At 37.4% G+C, this 11,947-nt stretch overlaps 1 protein-coding gene and 1 pseudogene across 2 annotated transcripts in view; one reads left to right on the forward strand and one right to left on the reverse strand.

The window, feature by feature from the left end:
* LOC101312978 overlaps positions 1 to 2,565 on the forward strand; it is a 6,673-nt pseudogene extending 4,108 nt beyond the window's left edge. Inside the window, exon 6 of the transcript XR_185355.1 lies at positions 2,507 to 2,565. The product of XR_185355.1 is annotated as a TMV resistance protein N-like (transcript). The remainder of the gene's footprint in view (positions 1 to 2,506) is intronic.
* The window catches only part of LOC101296902 (UDP-glucose flavonoid 3-O-glucosyltransferase 7-like), a 29,502-nt gene that overhangs the window by 12,071 nt on the left and 5,484 nt on the right, over positions 1 to 11,947 (reverse strand). The window contains exon 2 of the mRNA XM_004307416.1: positions 376 to 385. The gene's annotated coding sequence lies outside the window, so the exon portion shown is untranslated. The remainder of the gene's footprint in view (positions 1 to 375; positions 386 to 11,947) is intronic.

The raw sequence follows: 11,947 nt of genomic DNA on the forward strand, positions 1-11,947 counted from the left end.
AAACAACCGTCTGACAAATGTCGGACGAAGAATTTGCAGCGGAAAAACAAAGAGACAAAGTCCTTTCGGATCTTTGCTCTGATACCAAGTCAAATATAACAAGGTTTGGAGAATAAATTTTCTGATATCTTATTCATCTCACAGTGGAGGCTATATATAGAGATACAAGTTGTACAAACCCTACGTACTATGTACTACACATACAGAATAGGAAAGTAATAACAAATTAATTTACATTCCTAAACTAACTCCATGACTCACGCTAACAGTTGGCAACTTCAACTGCCTTAAATAATGCCTCTTTTCACTCTTTCTACATTTCCTGCACCCTAAATTTATAAGGTCTAAGCTACGCACGTTTATTCAGAACTTCAGTTTTTTTTTTGTGTAGCAGAAATGTGCAGAAAGATGTTATTGGCAATCAATGAAAATGTCTTTCCAGTCGGAAAATGCATCCTAATGTGGAAACTGGGGAGGGTGTAAGTTAGGTATAAAAGGGAAAAACTTTCAGATCAATGTAATGGGCATTTTTTTCCTTAGATTATATAAACGTACTACAGCCTTCTTAGATTGTGCTACATTGGAACACAACAGTAGTCTAACAATAAGACACAGCTAGCGTGCTTGCTGCTAGCTAATTTCATGTGATGTAGTTTTCTGGTTTCTACTGTGGCTTTTGTCTGTTGTTGACCTGTGGTCCACTTTTGTTGCATATATTCTGCCAGGTATGGAGCTATTTGATATCATCTTTGATTTTGATCCACCAGGATGACAATGTGTTTCACAAGACTATAGCGGAGCTGCTGCCGAAGAGGATCATTGATAGGCGCAAAAGCACCTACAAAGATACCCTATTATCAACTCAATTATATCAATGTAGTAAACGGCAAATAGGGGTCATTACCTGCAGAGGATTGGTGATACTAAAACTTAAACACACAAGAGACACAAACAGACGCGTAAACCAGAAATCTGGCGGACTCGACCTAGGAGCAGAAACCTAATTAATTAGCTAATCTAGACTCAACCAAAAATTATGAAATTAAATACACAGTAACTAGACACAGTGGCGGACTACCACACAAATTTTGAGGGTATTCGGAGTTGGTTTGATTGGTGAACAAAAATAGATAAAACAGAAGTACTGCTGAAAACAGAATATTAAAAAGTGAATATATATGGATGTAAATATGAGAGAAACAATAGCTAGGAACTTCTCTCCACCACTAGATACGCTTCAATCACCCCAAAACAATGTCAATGACTAAAGGTGAATGCACTCACAGTTAAGCCAATGTCGTTAGGTCATTAACCGTATTACGTTCTCTTACTTGCCATGTTAAGTGAAATGTCGGTATCGACTTAACTATATTCTCAATTAATTGATCTATGAAATGTCGGTATCTAGACCAAAATAACTGAAATCATGAAGATCTGAGAACGTTTGAGTAGCAACAAAGAATCTAAGGTCAATGTCGGTAGCCTTAGATTACCAAAGGAATCACTTCACACAAGTACCTGGAAAGAACTTATTATCTCTCATAGAATATGCAACGATATGTCAGTCATAAACCTTAAAACATGCATCAAGGTGTCGACTCAATGAAACATGCAATAGAATTATCAATGAACCCTAAAACATGCATCAAGGTGTCGACTCAATGAAACATGCAATAGAATTATCAAAATAATAAACCCTAAAACATGCATCAAGGTGTCGACTCAATGAAACATTGCAATAGAATTATCAATGAACAATCAGTGAAGAAATTCTCATCTAAAATTATATAAATCAATTGGGGTTCGAAATCGAAGACATATCTAGGGCTTTGATCAGCCCCTAACTACTAAGAAGTTTAGTCACACATAATCTTGATTAAGAACATCAGAGAATACATGGAAGATGAAATAAGGGTGAGAAGAAGAAAACTTGATTGAAGAAGATCTTTGCCGATCGAGTTCTTTTTCCTCTCCTTTCTTTCTTCTCTTTCTCTCTCTTTTTCTTCTCCCTGGTTCTTGTTCCCTTTCTTTTTGTCTCTCCTTGTTCGTCCCTTTCTCAGCTCCCTTTTCCCGTAGAAATAGGTTAGTTAACCTATATGTCGTCCATCACCAACCCAACTAGGATTAGGGATCGTAATTAAGCCCAATTATCTCCTTTTCTTTGTTTGACTTCAAAACACCTAAAAACAAATAAAGTTAATTAAAAATAGGAAAACATCACAAAATAATTAAGTAATAAGAATAATTAGCATGATAAAAGTCGCACAAATATGCAATCATATGTGTGTGGTAGCCTAGGAAGTCTCCTCAGGCCAAGGCAGGGAGTCCATTATGGAACTCTGGGCACTTGAAGGATAATTGGATTGATACGGATTTGCCATCCACAAAATTTGAGAGCAATCTGAAGAATTTGAGTCAGCAGCCACCGGTGACATCAAGGAAGTATTTTTGCAGGGTGGAGAACACTGTGACACCGCAGGCTGATAACCTTATCTTGTGTGTGTAGCCTGTGACATGTCGGATTCATGGATATGCAAGGCTGTTTATAACTCAGTGCTTCTCTAGAGGTTGTGCAGATAGGTTGCAGATCTTCTCCACAGATTTTATTGATGAGGATTTCATTATATCAAACCATTATATCAATTTGAAAGTCTTGTTAAAAGCTTCGAGATTGCGATATTATCTCTTGATATCAAGAGGTTACAGAAGGGACATTACAGTGGATGCAATTAGTGAAATCAGGCACTTATGTCATCTTCTGTCAAATACTTTTCTTTTGATTTCCCTTCTGAATATTGCTGCCAGATTTGAATTTATTAGTACTTTGTGTTGGCATTCCTATACCATTAAACAAGCAACGTGCACTGTGGTACCATCATGACCTGTGTCATTGATGTAATCTGCTATATGCATACATGTGATTGTTTTTGTTAAATATTTGACTAAGTATTTTTACTGTTTCTAGATTTCTTATTGTCAGGGATTTTCTCATATGTAATTGAGTCCTACCTTGGTTAGGATCTCATTACTTATTGATATGCGTATGGTAAAGGAAAGTAGACCTTTTCATATTAGGGTAGATATGCCATGTGTCGGAAAGAAATCCCTTTCACATAGGATATTCTTTTATGGTTTTAAATAGATCAATATCTTGTTATTTTTGGAAGGTCTTTAACTCTGATGAACATTCCTTTTGAGACAGTGATTAGGGTTGCCATCGTGTGGTTATTGCTACTGCATAAAAGGATGCTTCACACAATGAAAGGTGTGTCTGCACGCTTGGCGTTTGAGAGAAAATAGTTTGCATTCCGCTGCTCATCTAAGTATACAAGTTCAACTGTTCCTTGTTTAATTGAACTTGTTGTAGTTGTGATTGTGGTTCTCTTGTGTGTGAAGAGAAGTTCCTTGAAGAAAGAAGAAGAAGACATCTGCCTAGAGATAGGAATTTGTAATAGAATGGAGTTTACAAAGAGGTTGTAAGACTTTATACAAATTCATCTAGTTGAGTTCGTTTTCTGAGCTTGTGCTCCGCTGTGATTTTTCCTCTATTTTGAGGTTTTTACATAGCGTCAAAAATCTGGTGTTATTGTTAATTCTCTGTCAGTTCATCAAGGATTGAAATAACAGTTTCAATCCCTGCTTCACGTTCCAGTACTAATAAGTGGTACCAGAGCGGGTTCTAGAAGCATCTAGAAGATTCAAGGGAAGATGGAACGTGACAAGAACAATTCTGCAGTCAATACTCCTCTGTGGTTCGATGGTGAAAACTATCTGGATTGGAAGATTATGATGAAGTCATTTCTTTATGCTCAAGATGATTGGTGTTGGTATGTCATTGAGAAGGGGTGGACTCATCCCACAAAAACTAAAGGCAAAGAAGTGGAGGGATCTGAACCGCAAGTGGTGCAGAAGCCGCATGAAGAATGGGAGAAAGATGAAATTCGTAAGTATGCAGCTGATGAGAAAGCCAAAAATGGTCTCTATCATGCATTATCCTTGAAAGAGAGAAGACGCATAAGTCATTGCAAAACTGCTAAAGAAGCATGGGACTTGCTGCAAACGGCACATGAAGGCAACAAGAAGCTTAAGAGCTTAAAGCTTCAGAGAGTGATCCAAGAATTCTGGACGATGCCCATGGAGGATGATGAATCAATTGATGAATTCTATGCAAGACTTATGGATGTTGTGAGTCAATGTAAAAGCTTGGAGGCAGATATTGAAGAAGATACAATTGTGAAAAAGTTCCTAAGAGCACTTCCACTGAGATATCAACCAAAGCAGACAGCCATTGAAGAATCTCATGACTTGGACACATATCGTCTGGAGGAACTTGTAAGTAATCTCAAAGCCTATGAACTGAGAATAGGTAAGCCAAATAAAAAGACAAAGAATCTAGCTTTATCTTCAGTAAAAAGAAAAGAAAAAGAAGTTTCTATTGATGATAGTGAACCTGTTGATATTGCTTTACTTACTAAAGAATTCAAAAAGTTTTTGAAAAACAAAAACTCTTCATCTGGTAACTCTAGAAATTTTTCAAATCAAAAGAAAAATTTTTCTTCTGAAAACAAGAATGAGAAAGGCCTGAGTCACACTAAGTTTTCTCAAAAGAAAATTTTTCAAGGAAATTCCATCAAATGTCATGAGTGTGGTGGCATTGGTCATATTGCGTTTCATTTTGGAAACAAGAAGTCTTTTACTAACAATAACAGGGCCATGAAGTCTACTTGGAGTGACAGCGATGATGAACCTCAATCAACTGGGAAACACTTTGCTCTAGTTTCCTCTTTCCATGAAGATGAATCAGATGTTGATCCTGAAAGTTCTGATGATGAAGATGGTCTTATCTCTTTTGAAGCTAATGATATGTACACCAAATTGTACAACGCCACAGTTAAAGTGCAAAGGGAGAATGATCAACTGAAATCAAGTCTAGAAAAAGCAAGGAAAGATAAAAAGAAGCTTGAGGTATCTCTAGAAACTTGTCAACATAAATGGGACATTGAACGGACTAACTTGATTGAGAAACTGCAGGATGAAGCATCTTTACAGGTCACTCAAGAAGCTGATAGTGAAAAGGATGACAAAATAAAAATCTTACAGGTAGAATTAAAGGGTCAAATACTGCTAAATGTGGAATTAACTTGTGAAAATGAAAAATTGCAGGCCGAAGTGATGAAAGCTCATGAACGTTTCGAAAAATTTGAGGCAAGCTCTGACAAAGTATCAAAAATGATCAGTTTTGGAAAAAGTCATAACAACAGAGAAGGGCTAGGTTTTGGTGGAAAATCAGCCAAGCAGACAATTTTTGTCAAAGAAGGCTGTACGAAGAATTGCAATGAAGCGTCAATTCTTGAAAAGGATCTGAACAGAAGTAAAGCATCTTCAGAAGTAGTTCCTCAAAGTGTAAGATCGTCCTTTTCTCAGGATGCTCAGGTAAAATCTGATGATCTTATGTTAGAACATCAGTCCAGGTATGGCAACAACTCACCAAGTTTTGTTCCTACATGTTATCAATGTGGAAAGGTGGGACATATTCGTCCAAGGTGCAATATTTACAGAAAGGAAAGCAATATGTTAATTGGTTCTAGTACTTCAAAGTCAAATGATCTTTTAAATGCAAAAATGGATCAACAAATGGATATGATGAATAAAATTGCAGATATGTTTTTAGATTCAGAAAAGCAGGAAAGAAAATTAAAATTTGCTTGTCTTGAACTGGATGATGATAAATGTGGTTCTAAAAACTACAATAATGGAGAACTAGAGACTACTGACGAAATATGTTTATTTTCTTCTTACAGGGTTCTTGAAGAGAATGACCAAGTTGAATTTGTGGAAGCCACATGCTTGGTCGCTCTAACAGCATTGGCTGAAAGACGAAAAGATAGTTGGTATGTGGACAGTGGATGTTCACGTCATATGACTGGAAACAAAGATTGGTTTATAGCCTTCTCTGATGAGTATACAAGTGGAGCAGTAACCTTTGGTGATGGTCGCAACTCTAAAGTTAAAGGCAAAGGTACGGTAAGTGGCCCTGGCATCCCAATTATTAAGGATGTACTTTATGTTGAAGGCTTGCATGCAAATTTATTGAGTGTGAGTCAATTAACCGATAATTATGAAAATGTAAACTTCAATAAGAAAATTTGTGTTGTCTTTGACTTTGATGAAAAAAAAGTCATGGTTGGATTAAGACAAGGAGACAATTGTTATCATGTTTGCCCTGATGATTTAATTGATGTGCAGAAATGTCTCAAAGTTAAGACTTCAGACAATATCCTTAACTTGTGGCATAGAAGACTAGGTCATGTAAATTTTCAGGATTTAGTGAAGCTATCCAACAAAGAATGTGTGAGAGGAATGCCAATTCTAAGTGGGAAATCAGATTCAATGTGTGAAGGTTGTAAACTTGGAAAGCAAACTCGTGCTGCTCATCCATCAATAAACTCTGCTACTTCTGTCCAACCACTACAACTAATTCACATGGATCTAGTTGGACCAGCAAGCACTGAGAGCCTAGGAGGTAAGAGTTACATTCTTGTTGTGGTGGATGACTTTTCAAGATTTACATGGGTGAAATTTCTCAGTGGGAAGGATGACACTTTTGAGGTATGCAAAAATTTATTTAAACAAATTTCTGTTGAAATGCAGTATTTAAGTTTGTCTATTGTTAGAGTAAGAACTGACAATGGGACGGAATTTAAGAATGCTATGTTCAGAAATTTTTTTAATAAGCATGGTATCTCACATGAGTTTTCAGCTCCTATTACTCCTCAACAGAATGGAATTGCAGAAAGAAAAAACAGGGTTTTACTTGACATGGCACGAGTGATGCTTCATTCGGTCAAGTTGAGTGAATACTTTTGGGCTGAGGCAATTAACACTGCTTGTTATACATCAAACAGAGTCTTTATTCGTTCAGGTAGTGATAAAACTCCGTATGAGTTATGGAAAGGTAAGAGGCCTAATGTAAGTTATTTTCGTGTCTTTGGAAGTCCTTGCTACATTTATAGAGACAGAGAATATCTTACAAAATTTGATGCTCGAAGTAACAGAGGTATCTTCCTTGGTTATTCCTTAAATAGTAGAGCATACCGAGTTTATAATAAGGAAACTAGATCAATTATGGAATCATTCAATGTAGAAATTGATGACTCTTTTGTCTCTACAGGTCAACAAATTAACTATGTTGATCAACCAGCAGAAGAACATGCAAATGAGAATGATGATGATCAAGGCCTTTCAGAAGAGGTAGATCCTAATCTAGCTCATCCTCCTCCAAAAAGAACCGGTTTCAAGCAGGTCCAAAAAGATCACTCCCCACAAGATGTTATAGGAGAAATTGGTGATGGCGTTCGAACAAGAAGGCAAGCTCACAGTGAAGGGAGTGGTGACTCAAAGACTGCTTATGTTGAAAATGAGGTAATTAGTGATACTGCTCTTGCATGCTTTGTTGTTGAAAGGAAGATGACATTAACAAAATCACTCATAATGGCTTTGTCTCCCTTGTTGAACCAAAAAATGTAAAGGAAGCTCTGTGTGATGATGATTGGATAAATGCCATGCAAGATGAACTAAATCAATTTACTAGGAATGATGTTTGGTATCTTGTTACTAGACCAAAAAATTGTAATGTTATTGGCACTAAATGGATTTTTCGGAATAAAAGTGATGAACATGGTAATGTAACTAGAAACAAAGCTAGGTTGGTGGCACAAGGTTATTCACAAGTTGAAGGTATCGACTTTGATGAAACTTTTGCCCCTGTTGCTAGACTTGAATCGGTGCGCTTACTACTTGCTATTGCTTGTCATTTACGCTTCAAATTATATCAAATGGATGTGAAAAGTGCTTTTTTAAATGGGGTTTTACGTGAAGAAGTTTATGTTGAACAGCCACTGGGATTCAAAGACCCTCACAATCCTGATCATGTTTACAGATTGAAAAAGGCTTTGTACGGTTTGAAACAGGCTCCTAGGGCCTGGTATGAACGTCTCTCTATTTATCTGATCAGTAAAGGGTATGTTAGGGGATCCATTGATAAAACTCTCTTTGTTAAGAAAGATGGAAAGAATGTTATGATTGCACAGGTATATGTTGACGATATCGTTTTTGGAGCCACCTCTGATATGTATGTAAGAGAGTTCACTTCAATCATGGAAAGTGAATTTGAAATGAGTATGTGTGGTGAGCTCAACTACTTCCTTGGTCTTCAAGTGCGTCAACTCAAAGATGGTATGTTTCTTTCTCAAACTAAGTATGCAGAGAACTTAGTTAGAAAATTCGGTCTTGATTCAAAGAAAAAGGTAATTAATCCCATGAGTACTAGCACTAAACTTTGTGAAGATAAGCTTGGAAAATCTGTTGATCAAACTCTCTACAGGAGTATGATTGGAAGTCTCTTATATCTTACGGCTAGTCGACCCGACATTTCTTACAGTGTGGGTGTTTGTGCTCGGTTTCAAGCAAATCCCAAGGAATCACACTTGGAAGCAGTAAAGAGAATTGTTCGTTATGTGTCAGGTACAACAGATCTGGGAATATCTTATACCTTTGATACTAATGTAGAAATTGCAGGATTCTCTGATTCTGATTGGGGTGGAGACACAAAGGATAGGAAGAGCACATCTGGTGGATGCTTCTTTGTGGGAAACAACATGATTGCTTGGCATAGCAAGAAGCAGAATTATACTTCCTTGTCCACCACCGAAGCTGAATATGTTGCAGCTGGAAGTTGTTGTACCCAAATGTTGTGGATGAAACAAATGCTTCGAGATTATGGTCTTCCTCAAGGTAAGTTAACTCTTTTCTGTGATAATTCAGGAGCAATTAGTATCACCAAAAATCCAGTGCAACACTCTAAGACAAAACACATTGAGTTGAGATATCACTTCATCCGTGAACTTGTTGAAAAGAATGTGTTAAATTTGGAGTTCATCTCTACTGAAAATCAATTGGCAGATTTCTTCACAAAACCTTTGGATAATGGGCGATTTTCATCTCTCCGAAATGCCATTGGTGTGTGCCACAAGGACTAGAAGTCTCCCTCTTGAAGGCTCTGTACATATTCTGCATTTTGCTTCATTTTTCTTATTTTGACCGTATAAGTTGTTTTGTAGTCAGTTTCTGTTTAGGTTGCATGCTGAGTTCGATCCCGAGGCTTCCACAAGAGTAAGTTGATCCGAGATTACCTCAGTAGTTGCCATGGCTTTCTTTGCATAAAGTTGACAAAAATTGCTAGCATGTTTGTCACTTGTTTCGACACTACTGTTCATATATGCATATTTGTTTTATCATGGTTATCTTGGATTCACTTTTACACACAAACTTGCTGTGGTGGTAGGAGATTTACTGACTTGTGCATGTTGGCTATGAAATTGAAAAAAAAAAAAAAAAAAAAAAAAACCTTTACTTTGATCGTGAAGCTAGGCCAAACTATTCCCAAAGTAAACATGTCTTGGTCGTGACGAACGATATAAGATCATGGGAGAGAAACGGGAATGGTTTGGAGACCAGCTATTTCCAAAGTAAACATGCCTTGGTCGTGATGAACGATATAAGGTACTGGAGAGAAACGGGAATGGCTTGGTTGCCTTGGCACTACATGGACTTTGACTCGAGTAACTGTCCCTTGGGATGTCCTTGTTACGTCTAGTGCCCTAAAACCAACTGGTTTGGGAGTTACTGGCAGTTCACTCGCTACACGGGTCACCAAGTCTGATATAAAAATAAAATAAAAAAATAAAAACTAGAGTAGAGATCAAAGTGGTTGATATGGTGCAACATAAAGCGAATATAAGCAGTTTTCATAGCCTGCTGTCATTTCATGCTTCTCACCCCATAGCACTGTTTGATCATGATGCGCACACCAGATCCATGATGATTCAAAATTTGTCATTTTGTACAGCATTGTCTCCAACAGGTATGTCATGAAAGTTGTTTTGTCAATTTTATACAGAAAAAGCTATGTCTTGTACTATGGTTGAAAGGCTCTGCTTCTTCCTTGAAATAAGTCTCGATTTGTTGTCTCAGTTCACCCAAGAACATTATTTGTGCTCTGTGTGGTTTTTACTTCGTCTCCATGTTTTTTTCTTTCTCTTGCATCATTTGAGGGGGAGAGTTTTTCTCTTTGCTTTCGATTATATCATGCATTATTTAAGGGGGAGAACTTTCTCCAGTTCTTGGTTGGTGCAACCAATGGTACGTCCTTCTCCTAGTTTTGGTAAGTTCGTCTTAGTGTTGGTAAGTTGCTTTAATTAACAAATTTAAAAAAGTTTTAAAAAGTTAAAAATTTAAAAATTAAAATTTTTCTTTTATCCGTTTGACTGTATATATGAGGTCTTTTGTTTAAGTGTGAAGCATGGTGCTCTCTCTCAAGTCCATCGGGTTGTTGGTCATCTGGTGCGTTCTCTTTTATATCCATCTACTCAGTCCAGCAAACTTACTTTGGAGGAGGCACGGCTCATTTGTTTGGTTTCTCGTCAATCTCCGGTGATTCCTCCTGAGTTCTTCATGTACAAAGCTGTTCGCAAAGCTGCCATTGTCGAGCGTACTCATAAGAAGGCTGCTTTAGTGTTCCCGTCGGTCATTACTGCCCTGTGTCTTGCTCAAGGTGTTCAAGTGGCTCATGATGATGAGCTTGGTGAGCCTGTGAAGGTTTTTGATCGCTCATCTTTGAACAGAAGCAATGGACAGAGTAAGGTCCGTGGTCAGTCCATTGACACTGCTTCTATCTCCAAGGAACTCCAGGAAGGCTTTGCTACTGTCTGTGCTCGTCTTTCTCATCTTGAAGGGGCACATAAGGCTCTTGAAGTGCAAGTGGCTTCCCTGCTGGCTCAACGTACTTCTGCTGTGCCATCTTCCCATGATCCCAGCTCCGTTCCTGATGATCCTTTGGCTTCCTAAACAAAAAGGGGGAGTGACATGTTGTCTTTCTTGCTTCTGTAGTTTGTTTTTTCCATGTTTATTGTTTAAGCTTGTAGTGGACTTATAGCTTATGTACTAAGTTGTTTTAAGCTATGTGGTTTACTTAATTCAGTAACTTTAATCTTGTAGCTCATTTTGCGGTATGAATGTGGTTTTGTATAGGAATGCCAAAGGGGGAGATTATTAGTACTTTGTGTTGGCATTCCTATACCATTAAACAAGCAACGTGCACTGTGGTACCATCATGACCTGTGTCATTGATGTAATCTGCTATATGCATACATGTGATTGTTTTTGTTAAATATTTGACTAAGTATTTTTACTGTTTCTAGATTTCTTATTGTCAGGGATTTTCTCATATGTAATTGAGTCCTACCTTGGTTAGGATCTCATTACTTATTGATATGCGTATGGTAAAGGAAAGTAGACCTTTTCATATTAGGGTAGATATGCCATGTGTCGGAAAGAAATCCCTTTCACATAGGATATTCTTTTATGGTTTTAAATAGATCAATATCTTGTTATTTTTGGAAGGTCTTTAACTCTGATGAACATTCCTTTTGAGACAGTGATTAGGGTTGCCATCGTGTGGTTATTGCTACTGCATAAAAAGGATGCTTCACACAATGAAAGGTGTGTCTGCACGCTTGGCGTTTGAGAGAAAATAGTTTGCATTCCGCTGCTCATCTAAGTATACAAGTTCAACTGTTCCTTGTTTAGTTGAACTTGTTGTAGTTGTGATTGTGGTTCTCTTGTGTGTGAAGAGAAGTTCCTTGAAGAAAGAAGAAGAAGACATCTGCCTAGAGATAGGAATTTGTAATAGAATGGAGTTTACAAAGAGGTTGTAAGACTTTATACAAATTCATCTAGTTGAGTTCGTTTTCTGAGCTTGTGCTCCGCTGTGATTTTTCCTCTATTTTGAGGTTTTTACATAGCGTCAAAAATCTGGTGTTATTGTTAATTCTCTGTCAGTTCATCAAGGATTGAAATAACAGTTTCAATCCCTGCTTCACGTTCCAGT

This window comes from Fragaria vesca, linkage group LG7 (genome assembly GCF_000184155.1).
Source record: "Fragaria vesca subsp. vesca linkage group LG7, FraVesHawaii_1.0, whole genome shotgun sequence".
Lineage (NCBI taxonomy): Eukaryota > Viridiplantae > Streptophyta > Magnoliopsida > Rosales > Rosaceae > Fragaria > Fragaria vesca.